This window comes from Anastrepha obliqua, chromosome 5 (assembly GCF_027943255.1).
Source record: "Anastrepha obliqua isolate idAnaObli1 chromosome 5, idAnaObli1_1.0, whole genome shotgun sequence".
Classification (NCBI taxonomy): Eukaryota; Metazoa; Arthropoda; class Insecta; order Diptera; family Tephritidae; genus Anastrepha; species Anastrepha obliqua.
In genome coordinates, this window is record NC_072896.1 from 113906535 (window position 1) to 113918931 (window position 12397).

Below are 12397 nucleotides of genomic sequence, written 5' to 3' on the forward strand. Positions count from 1 at the left end.
GGATTTGACCTCAGCAGATAGTTGCAGTGTTACTTCTTTCCATGTTTACTACCCACAGGCCTTCCATATTGCGTTTCCTAGTGAAAAGTACCAGAGTACTTTCTATGCCCAAACTTGTTTAGAGCTTTGGGTATTTTATTGCATATGGCTTCTAATGACCATGAGATAATGCCTTTTTGGCAGTTCCGCGGTGAATGGTAGATTGTGGAGCGGTATTTAGTACGTAGGTATAGCAGTAGGTACGTAGGTCAAATGGTTGCAGTACTAATTTGGTATTCCTCAAGTAGTACTAAAGGGCTGTTTTGATACCATTATGAGACCTCCAACAGGCAGTATATATCTGCCAGAGCCAGCCAGAGCTGTTGATATAATGGAGAAGATTGATGGGACTTAAGTTGGCGCACTGCCCCAGGCTATCGAAGAAAAGGGCACCTAGCTGCCAAGCCCAGACTTTTACGGAGAAAGTGTGCTCAACAGTCTGCTTCTCTGAAAGGTTCCCATAGCTTCTGCAATGGGGGTTAAATGGTAAACCTAGCTTTTCCTCGTGTGTGCCGATCGTCCAGTGACCGGTATATACAGCTACGAGTTTGGAAATTGAATGGCGAGGAGTCCAAAAAACTTTCTGAGTCCTCCGTATATTTTAATGGGGCCAAAGGGTTTTCGAAATAGCACATGAAGAAATGGAGCTCCATCTTTTCTGCCCTTTCCTGGGAAATAATTTGTGCAGTTTCCCTTTAACAACTATCAAGGGTATGCCGATGACCGGGTAGAAGGTCTCTGAGGCCAATTCAGTCCCCTCACTGGCGAGCTCATCAGCAATTTCATTTCCCTCTATGCTTCTATGTCCTGGAACCCAGATCAGAGAAATGTTACCTGCACAGCCAAGAGATTTGATCTCCTCCTTACAGGAGTTTACTAATTTGGTTCTGCACCATGGCGTCGTCAGAGCCTTGATCGCGGCTTGACTATCAGATGAAATGTTAATATCTTCCTTGCTCCTGCGTTCCCTAAGCATTTTGCATGCCTGCAAGATCGCAAAGACTTCTGCGTGAAAAACACTAGCAGTATTCGGCAGTTTAAAGGAGATAGATAAATTGGCTGATTTAGAGAAAACCCCTGCTCCGACTCCCGATTCCATCTAGGAACCGTCAGCGAAGCAGTACTCATGAGAGTTTCCCCTTCACGGGCGTCATCCCAGACAAAACAAAGCTATGGCGACACATTCCATTTGTATTGGGCACCGCAAGGTAAACTCATTCATTTCCCACTGTAAATACCTTATGATTATAGTAAAGTGCCGCACATTTTCTTAATAATGATGACTAATAAATAAGTAACGCATTCAGCGGTGGCATACAAAAAAAGCCCCGAAAAGTAATTATAAATAATTATTACAAAACTTGCAATTAATATTTGCAATCAAGGCGTCTGTGACTCATGAAAGGAAAGTACAGAAAATACAAAAATTTGCAAAAAGTGTAAGTTGGGTTAAGTCGAGGTGGCTGCTGGTAATTCGGTCAACATTCACGAGCCTGCGCCTTATGCGGTAATGCGTGTATCGAAAACCCCTACTCCTCTTTGTCCCTTAAGCAAATGAAATGACGCATTTTCAACTCTGCTGTTGTGATTGGATCTTTTAAAAATTCTATAGCCTAATGGCCTATACCTCATTTTCAGCCATTTACCGATTTAGATTGGATCAAGAGCCTATGAAGATATTGAGAATACCGTCTTAGGGTTCCTTTGGAGATATGCATGCCTCTAATTATTTTTTTTACAAACCTTTACTTAAAAAGTGGTGGAATAATTCACGTTAATTCACGGCAGCCGAATGGATTGGTGCGTGACTATCATTCGAAATTCAGAGAGAATGTAGGTTCGAATCGCGGTGAAAGACCAAAATGAAGCAAAAGTTTTTCTAATAGCGGTCGCCCCTCGGTAGGTAATGGCAAACCTCCGAGAGTATTTCTGCCATAAAAAAGCTTCTCATAAAAAATCATTTACCGTTCGGAGTCGGCTTGAAACTATAGGTCCCTCCATTTGTGGAACAACATCAAGACGCACACCACAAATACGAGGAGGAGCTTGGCCGAACACCCAAAATTTATAAACCTTACGATAGATATTTATAATCCATCGGTATAATAAACCTCCGAAAGAGATTTGGAGCTGCGGATATTGTTGGGGAGGCTCATTTCCAGCCATTACCTATTAAGATTGGATCGGAGCCTAATCAGGCATTCTTTTGAAGAAATGTTTGTATGCCTCAAAATTCTATGCCACGCCCCTCCACTTAAAAAATTGTGGAAAAGTTCAACATTGGCAACTTCGATTCATTCTGTGAAATGTATTTGAATTTCCTATCTTAGATGGGATCTTTTGAAGTTCTAATTGTAATGTATAATGGAATGGAAATTGCTATGAGATCTGCGTTTTTTTTGTGTTTTTTTTAATTTGGCGATCTTCGTTGTACTTACGCGTAATTTTGATTCCGGGTAATTTGAATGAAAGGAAGTTATTTGTAAGTGCAAGAATTTCACGAATTCTACCGTTACTTTTAATGGGTGCGCAAGCAAGCACACGTAGATGTGACTTTGTTGTTGTTGTGCTTATTTTTGATTCCAGTTTTTGTTTGCTTTTGTGGTTTTTGTGTGTTGCGCTAAATTTAGTTAATATTTTTTTGTTGTGCTACTTTTTAATCACAGTACAGTGTAGGTGTTTGTTGTTGTTGTTGGAGTTTTCTAGAATTTTTGTTGTGTTTGTTAGTTTGGCTTGTACGTAGTTGTTAATTCTCTTGCGCTTCTTCGATGTTTGCTTATAATTCTTTAATTTGTTCTTTTTTATGTTGTTGTTATTGTTTTTGTGCTCTCTATTTGTGTGATTGCGTTATTTATTAATAAACTATTTTTTTGTTTTGGAAATTTAAAAATAATTTTTTTTCTATTCCTATTTTATTCTGCTTATCATTATTATTTTTTTATTTAATTTTTTTGAAATATTTCTTTTAAATTTTATTTTGCTTTTTTTACATTTTTTTGCTTATTATCAAATATTTTTTTATTATATTTTGCATTTTGTTTGTATTACTCTACTTATTATTATTTATTTACTTAATTTTTTTAAATATTTACTTTTTTAAATATTTATTTTATTTTATTTTCCTTGTTTACTGCTTCTTATTATTGATTTCCTTAATTTTTTTTAATACTTTTTTTTATTTTCCTGTTTTGTATAATATTATTTTTCTTTTTAATATTTATTTATTTTATTTTTCTCAAATATTTTCAATTTATTTTGCTTTTTTATATTAGTTTCCTTATTATTAACATTTACTCTATTTTGCGTTATTTTGCTTATAATTATTAATTATTTCATTTTTCTCAAATATTTTTTATTTTATTTCCCTTTTTGTATTATTTTGCTTTTTATTATTTATTTCATTTTTCTCAAATATTTTTTATTTTATTTTTCGTTTTGTATTATTTTGCCTATTATCGAATATTAACTAACTTTTTTTTCAAATTATTTTGCTTATTATTTATTTATATTACTTAATTTTTTTCAAATATTTTTTGAATTTTATTTTTCTTTTTTGTATTATTTTGCTTATTATTATTAATTTATTTCATTTTTCTCAAATTTTTTTTATTTTATTTTCCTTTTTGTATTATTTTGCTTTTAATTATTAATTTATTTCATTTTTCTAAAATTTTTTTTTTCATTTTGTATCATTTGGCTTTTTTGTATTATTTTGCTTATTATTTATTTCATTTAATTTTCTTTTTGTTTTCTTATATAATTTTGCTTATTATTATTCATTTATTTATTTTTTTTTATATTATATTGCTTATTATCAAATATTTGCTCAATTTTTTAATATTTTTTTAATTTATTTTGTTTTGTGTTATTCTGCTTATTCATTTCATTAATATTTTCTATATATTTTGTTTCTGTTTTTATATATTTTAAAATTTTTCTTCTGTTGTGCTTTTTTTTTAAAACTTGTCCACTTAATTTATTTGCAATTTCATCCAATCCGCTTTGTTATCTGTGTGCAATTTTATTAATTTATTCCTTTATTTACTTTTGCATTTTCATATCTTTTGCCTAAATTTTGGGTGCGGCATTTTATTTTATCTCGCACGCTTATTTGTTTTGTTGTTTTTGTTGTCGTTTGTGAATTTGTTGCGGTTTGTGTTGTTCTGAGCGATTCTGATTTAACTGCCGTTGTTGCTGTTTTGCTGTTGTTGCCGTTGCCGTTGCTGTTGCTGTTGCCTTTGCGTGGTCATTTCACTTGCAAATGCGTGGCTCTCGTGACTTTTTCAATTAACTTTAATTTGGTTTTCATTGAATTATTGAAACTACTAAAGCAAGTGCGAATATTTATTTTTTAGCCCCCCTGCCCGTTTCATTCAACTTTCTACACTCCCTCAGCGCTTGCTATTGGTTTTATTTATTGGTGCGCCTTGTCAGCCCCCCGCCACCAACGCCTTGCGGCTGCTAATGGCTGCAAATGACACATCCGTTCCAAATTGCTTGCACTTATTCGGTTGTGATTTTTTTCTTGTCACATATGTTTACATTATTGTAGTTGTTTTTGCACAGCCTGATGGCACGTTAATGGGTCGAGCCGTAAGTCATTCACACGCACAATCACAATCACAATCACTAAACTTTTTCCACAATTTCCTTTTGCTAAATTTTTGGTTTTCACATTTTTTTCCTTTTTGCTTCGCGTCGCGGACGCCAAGCCGCTGCCCAGACACACCAGTTATTCGTATATTGGCACTTACTTCCTACTTCTTTTCCGGCGAAATGTCAGATTTTCACGAAACCGTTCAATAATTACAACGGCAACACTAACCTACAGCAACACGCCACACAAATACGTCGCATACAGACATCAACACGCAAATCCACCACCAACAACAACGAATATGTCCCTTACATGAAAGTCACACTTTGTAGCTGCACTGCCAGTGCAGTGCTTAGTAAGTCAGACCCATTGTAAACAAACAACAAATGACAGCTGTTTCACTCAGCACTCTCTTTCACATCACTTGCTTGCGCTCTTTTTAACTGCAGCTTTGACATTTCAACTGACATTTAGCTCTTGAAATTAATACAGCAGGCACGAGTTTGCGCCCTTCTCGAATTTCGTATTCTTTATGGGGAAAATCGATAAAAAGCGTCAGCGCTGTGCCGCACTCGGCTTATGACTGGTGGTCTGGTGGCTGAGTAATGTCGTCGATGTAGCACAGCGTTGGGCGTGTGTGGGTCGAGCACGACTAGCGCGCTGAATAGGCACCCGCGACGGACAGCAGCATTAAAGTTAAACGATAACTATAAGAATAACAAATGAAAAAGGCACAAACAAAAGCAACCACACTGTAATGATAGCGCGCAATGAGTGATCCTATGTAGAGGGTGGGGCAAATAGCAGCTTCTTTTCGAATCAGCAGTTGTATGAGGAACTGCATTTCATTCAATGAAAAACGCACAGAATGTTTGTGGGCTGAAATTAAAGGGAATCGATCTTATCAACGCCAAGGTTGTTGAGAATTTTTTTGGAACCTTTCTAGCAAAGTCAGCTTTTCAAATCGAAGCTAGGACTTAATTCCGTTAGAGTTTTGTTTGTGGCTGGAGGGATGCAGACATGTGCAGTAAACGGAATGCCCGTTCTTTCTAATAAGTGTAGAATTGAAATTTAAATAGGAAAAATTTATTGAACTAATTTTTGATCAAGAAAGTATTCTATCTTTTTATTTAAATTAATTTTTTTTTTATCCACCAGGCCCGGCCATGAGTTCGTGAAGATGACTTCTAATTGAGTTTGAAATAGATGAGGATCAGTAAAAAATAGCAAAAGCTTAATCTGTTATTATATTGTTAAATCCTCTTTGAACTCACGAAATAAAAAAACGAAAACTAAATATTTGAAGCCCAATTAACCCTTTACCGTATGTGAGCCCATATGGGGTATTGCAGTTTTGATTCAATTTTTTTTCCAAACTATCTATTAAAAAATAATTAAAACTATTTTAATCCATCAAATATACTCGTATATTTAGTAATAATAAAACGCAAAAAAATTGTCTATGATTTTTTGACATTTCGAAATAACCGCACTTTTGTGTAAGTGAGCGAAGAAGCAGAGTTTAAGTGCGACCCAAGGCGCATTCCTTAAAGGTGGTGGCACTAGACCAACAACAATGTTTTGTACGTTTGATTGTCACGGCAAAGTATTGGAAAAAAAGAAAAAAAAAAAAATGATTCGCTTTGTTTCATTCTGGGCTGACAGCCACATGGACACGGCGAAAAAAAAACAAATCAGCTGATTTACCGATGCCACCTTTAATAGATTCGCCTTGAAAAACCCATAACGGTGTACAACACGTAAGTACCTACTTTTTGACAAAAACAAAAAAAAAAATCATGGAATGGAAATGCTCTTTTTCCGCTTTGCAACTATTTTCTATAGTTTACAACTAGGTTTTACGAGTGTGTATGGTTCCGTAAATAAAAAATAAATATATAACTTTTTATTGTGTTTCTTTTAACATGTCTTACGGATTATTAAATAAAATACTTCCGCCGTGAAACAATTTTTTTCAACGCTTTATTAATTCATGTATAAATAATCAAATTTTATTATTATTTTTTTTACTTTTATTTTTTTAATGTTATTCTGTTACTTAATTTTTTGCTAATTTCATTTATATTTGAATATTTTGTAGTTTTTTATTTTGTTATTTATTATATTTAGATTTATTTTATTTAACTTCATTTCATTTAATTTATTAATATTTTTTAAATTAATTTAATTAAATTTTATTATGTTTTAAACTAAATTAATTTTTTTTTTATTTTAATATTTTTACTTTATTATTTTGTTATTTATACAGTCTGGTCAAATAATAATTTTTTATAGGAATTTTTTAGGAATTTTTTTTAAAGAAAATAAAATGCGATCGTTTTGATTTTATCATATGTTATTATTGACATCAAATAGTATACACAAACAATTTTTTTTTTGTTTTTGACATATTATTTTGTAGTAGGGTGGCACCAAAGTAAGCGTCTTAAAAACAAGATGTGATGATAAAAAAGCTATGTTTTCAAAAGTCCGCCATTTTGTTATTTTCCAAAAAAAATTTCCCATTGTCACACCTGCCAGAATGACAAGATAATAATCAGTTTAACCTTTTCGTTTCAAATGCCCTGAAGAGCCAAATCCTGTTGACAAGCCACCTATCTTAAGTTGAACTAAAAATAGGTTCGTGATCACTCGTATCAATTTTGTGCTCTGCATATGAAGTCGGTTCATTGATTTTCCAAACGCTTCTGCGTGATTATGAAGTACACCGTCGAGCTGTCCTTTCTGCTCCTGATTCAAGTCCTTGCCATTAGTTGATTTTAATATTTTGAAGTCTATGGAATAAAGCCTCATAAAATCGTTGTCATGATAATTTGCGATATTGTAAATTAGACCATTAAATAGTGACGGCTGCAGCTTTCTGTCTGGAGTTACAGCATCAGCTGGCAAAGCATCTTTAAATATTGCTTGTATTGAGTGTGGTGAATAGTTATTATTTGGAATTTCCGGACCATAAGACTCGATATCAGATATTGAAATTTTCGGTCTATCTATTACTCGCTCAGGCGCTTCTTCTGCCATTCTTTTCGGTCGCGTGCTCGACACTTTCACAGTCTCTATCAGATTCAGCTTAAGAGGCAAAGGAGGCGCAAAATCAAAATGCTTGACCTGGTACACCGAAAAGTTGTACATTGACCATAGGTATGTCTCTTCCAATACCAATCGCAGTTATTGATTTAAAATTCACGAAACCTTCAGAGAGTGGATTTTTATTTCGACATGTTGGACAATTTGCGCGAGTAACGCCTGAGGTATTACAACCATAGCAAGCAAATTTAAGCTTAACAGTTACTGCCTGTGCAATGTCACTGGGTGAGCTTCCGCAGCATCGGCCTTTTGTTTTTTGAAACAGTTTTCCGGCGTGTGACCTTTCTTTCGACAAAAATTGCAACGCATGCCACTTCACTGTTAACACTCTTTGCAGTTTGATCAGAGTTTCCACTCCTACGTCACCTAAAAAAGTTCGGCTTCTCGAGCCTCACTAAGCAAATCTTCATAAGATGAAATCTTCTGTCGGCTTACTCTTTCCCGGATTTGTGCGTGCACCATACCAAACAGCATATCTAGTTGTTCTGCTTCGGCAGGAACGACATCTAGCTGCGGAAAGAAAGCTCGCTTCTTCCGAACAAAGGTGTCCGTCGGTTCACTCTTCTGTTGCTTTAGCTCAAATATTTCGACATAAATTCGTCATGCCGGTTTTGAACGTGAAAAAGTTTCGCGCAGTCTGCGTGTACCATCAGCAAAATCAGAGACTTGATCTTTAATGCCACGCCACAATTCTGCAGCATCACCCTCAAGTAGCATTGGTATTCCTTTAATCGCGCCAACATCAGTAATTTTCTCTTTGAATGTTGAAATTGCCGCAATGAACTCTTCCACTTTTGCTGGACTACGCTCAGCATTGTAACGCGCACTACACGTGGTACTCGTAAATGTACCTGTCTGTGCGGTCATTGCTGGTATGAACCAAATGCATCTTGCTGACGCAAAGGTAGTCATTGGCAAGCACTTAAGCTCTGCTCAGCGTCGTTCTTTCCATGATTCAATGATAAAGGGTTTGTTCAGTAAGTAGCTTTCTTTTTCCCTATGACAAATCGGCTCCCTTAACAAGACAAAATTCCAGAAAAATTTTGAGTAAAAGTGGAGGAAAAATAAAATTTGTAGAAAAACCATTATATTTTCAAAATGGTCTGCTTATGAGCAACAACCCGCGAAAGTGTACATACCGCTTAAGTCAGGACATGATAGAGTAATTGAGGCAATCCGAGATCGATAAGTGGAAAATTTAAAAAGCTTTATTTATTATGATGTGGTGATTCAGAAGGAATTCATGTTTTGCAAAAACTAGCATTTCCCAAAGAGTTACAACAGGGAGAATAATGGGATAGTGCCGACGCAATCGATAACATTGCAGACCTCATTATAAGAAAGTTGATATTGACGGGACTTGTTTCCAATGGATGGATGAAGTGTCCAGAGGAGGCTTAGCGAAGTACAGTAACAGCATGTAAAAGCTCCTCATAAAAACCATCTGCCTTTCGGTTTCGGCTTAAAACTGTAGGTCCTTCAATTTGTGGAACAACTACAAAGCGCGCCCTACAAATAGGAGGAAGATCTCGGTTTTGCTACCATCGGTAGTTTTTTGCTACCATTTTTGCCAAAAAGGATTTAATTTGTTCCCCTTTATTCACCTTCTTAAATACAACCTTTTGTAAGGGAGTGCTAAAAATCGAATGTCACTAGTGAGCAAACCTCTAATAATTGAATCATGTGTTCTTTTTAGAGATATAGAAATAAATACATTAATACTTATAAAATATAAGTATGCTACAAGTTTATTTTATTTTATATATTTTTTAGTTTATTTCAAATCATTTTATTTTATTTTATCTAATTTGTGTGTTATTTTTTAATATAAATTTTTTAAATTTTAATTCATTCAATTTGAAATAACTTATTTTTTTTTTAATTTTATTCTATTTGGCTTAATTTAATAAAATGTTTTTTGTTTTTTTATAGTTGGGTTGGTTGGTTTAAGGGTGACCCCGCATCGGAGTGCCACATAGACCGCAAGTTGGGTCCGTTGTGTTGCCCTAGAGCTCATTATGTTATATGATTTCCTCACCTAACCGAGATTTTTATTGTAGATTTTGGTCAAAGATATTAATTCGTTTCGAGAATTTGATGAGAGATCAGGTTCGAGAGTACTGAAAGATTGTCAATAGTTGGAGAGCCTAGAAGAGCGAGTCGACTTCTGGCTAGACCGGGACAATTGCACAGCAAATGTCTGCTCGATACTTCCTCATCTTCGTCCTCGCAGTATCTGTACAGGTCGTTTTGAGGAACCCCGAGCCGACGTGCGTGAGTGCCCAAAAGGCAGTGGCCATTGATAAGAGATATTATATGCCTTAGTTCGTGTTTCGAAAGACTTATAAGGGTTTTTGTCTGTTTCATATTGTAGGATGGCCAGATTTGTCTGGTCGTAATGCAAGTAAATAGTTTCCACTCGGCACCTCCGATCAGCAATGCCGTGAAATTCTCGATCAATGATAATTTTACATGTTGAGAGCGGAATGTGGATTATGGGTAAGTTACTAACATTTGATTGCGCAGCTCCAGCTCTTGCGAGCTCATCAGCTTTGCAGTTACCTTCGAATCCACTGTGACCCGGTATCCAGATAACTTGGACAGAATTCTGAACACTTATCTCGTTAAGAGATAAGAGACAGGATCGAACCACATCTGAGTGGGTATAAGAGGAGCTGAGTGCTCGAACGGCCGCTTGACTGTCGGTGAAAAAGCGGATATCCTCTAGTGATATTCTATTTTCTAAGAGAGTTTTCGCAGCATACCAGATAGTGCATACTTCCGCTTGGAATACGCTACAGTAGTCGGGTAATCTAAATGATAGATTGATGTGAGGGGAATTGGAAAAGATTCCAAATCCCACTTTGCCATCTTGTTTTGAACCATCTGTATATATAATCAGAGGGCCATCGATTTCGGTTAGATTTGTCTTCCATTCTTCCCTAGTTGGGAGTGAACAGGAGAATAGCAAAGGTGGTGATGGAAGACTTACATGATAGTCTATGTCGGAAGAGATAACAGTGTTCCTGTTCAGTATGGCCGAATGGCCAAGATACTTATTCCATTTCGATATAGCATTCATGCGTGTCACTGCTTTCGCTGCAATCGCTTTGCCAGCCAGATCGATAGGGAACAAGTGAAGCAACGTATTTAGAGCCTTAGTAGGTGTTGTACTTAAGCATCCTGTTATCAGGAGGCATGCTGTTCTTTGGACTCGATCAATTGTGGCTACTCTACACCGAGTGCTTTCGAGTGCTGTCCACCATACAACCACACCGTAGAAGAGTATCGGTTTGATGATCGAGGTATATATCCAATAAATGATCCGAGGTGAAAAACCCCAGGTTTTGCCTATAGCTTTCTTACAAGTATAGAGAGCTATGAAAGCTTTTTTACATCTGTTTTCGATGTTCAATTTCCAACTCAATTTCCTATCTAGAATAACTCCTAGATATTTAGCTGAATCAGATAGGAGTAATGATTCCCCTTTTAAAGTTATTGTTTGCAGTGGAAGAGATTGTTGTTTCCTATTGAAGAGAACAAGATCTGTCTTTGCTGGATTCGCATTTAGTCCGCATTCGGTGCACCATTTTGACAGAATATTGATTGAGCGTTGCATGAGCTCAGTGAGGGTATTCAGGTGTTTGCCTTACACGCAGAGAGCAATATCATCTGCATAGGCTACGACCTTGCAGCCTGCTTTTTCGAGATTTCGAAGCAAACTGTTTACAGCGAGATTCCAGAGAAGGGGTGAAAGTACACCGCCTTGAGGAGTGGCTTTGACGGCGTACATTCTCATGTGGCTTAACCCAAGCTCTGAAGTGATTATTCTATTTTGGAGCATTTGTTCGATCATCTTTCGGATGGAGTAATTAATACCCAATTTGGCAATTTCAGACAAAATAGCGTTGGGTTCAATATTATTAAAAGCACCTTCTATGTCCATAAATGCGACAAGAGAGTACTCCTTATTGTGAAGGGAAGTTTCCACTGTTTGCACCAGTGAGTGAAGTGCCGTTTCAGTCGATTTCCCTTTAGTGTAGGCATGTTGTGCCTCAGAGATCAACTTAGTATAAATTTTAATTAATTTTATTTTTTTTAATTATTTTATTTTTTTATTATTTAAATTAATTATGTTTTATTTTATTTTGCTTTGTTAATTTCTAGTTCACTTAAGTTAGTTTATTTTACTACATTTAATTTAACTTTCTTTCCTTTTATTTACTGTTTCGATATTTTCCTCTATCTTATTTCACCTTTATTATTTCAGTTCTTTTTTCATTTTGTTGCAGTTTATTTTATTTTGTATGTTTTTTACTTTATTTCAATTCATTTTATTTTATTTCATCTAATTTTTGTATTATTTTTTAATATACAATTTTTAATTTTTTAATTCATCCAATTTAAAATAAGTTTTTTTTTAATTTATTTATTATATTTTATTTGGCTTAATTTAATAAAATGTTTTTTCTATGTTTTTTTTAAGTAACTTGTTTCATTTTATTTCATATTATTTAAAGTAATTTATTTTTTTAAATTTAATTTAATTTATTTCATTGTTTTTTGTTTTATTTTATTTCACTCAATGCCATTTAACTTATTTTTTTAACTTTATGTATTTTACTTAATTCAATTAAATTTATTTTGTTTTAC

The 12397-nt window shown here is 34.9% G+C and overlaps 1 protein-coding gene across 6 annotated transcripts in view; it reads right to left on the reverse strand.

Annotated features, from left to right (window-relative positions):
- Nucleotides 1-12397, reverse strand: part of LOC129246841 (protein cappuccino) — a 173226-nt gene that overhangs the window by 111439 nt on the left and 49390 nt on the right. Inside the window, exon 1 of one of the 6 annotated variants that reach the window (XM_054885497.1) lies at nt 2478-2654. The exons of the other annotated variants lie outside the window; for them this stretch is intronic. The gene's annotated coding sequence lies outside the window, so the exon portion shown is untranslated. Of the gene's footprint in view, nt 1-2477; nt 2655-12397 lie in introns of those variants that run through there. 6 annotated transcript variants of the gene reach the window in all.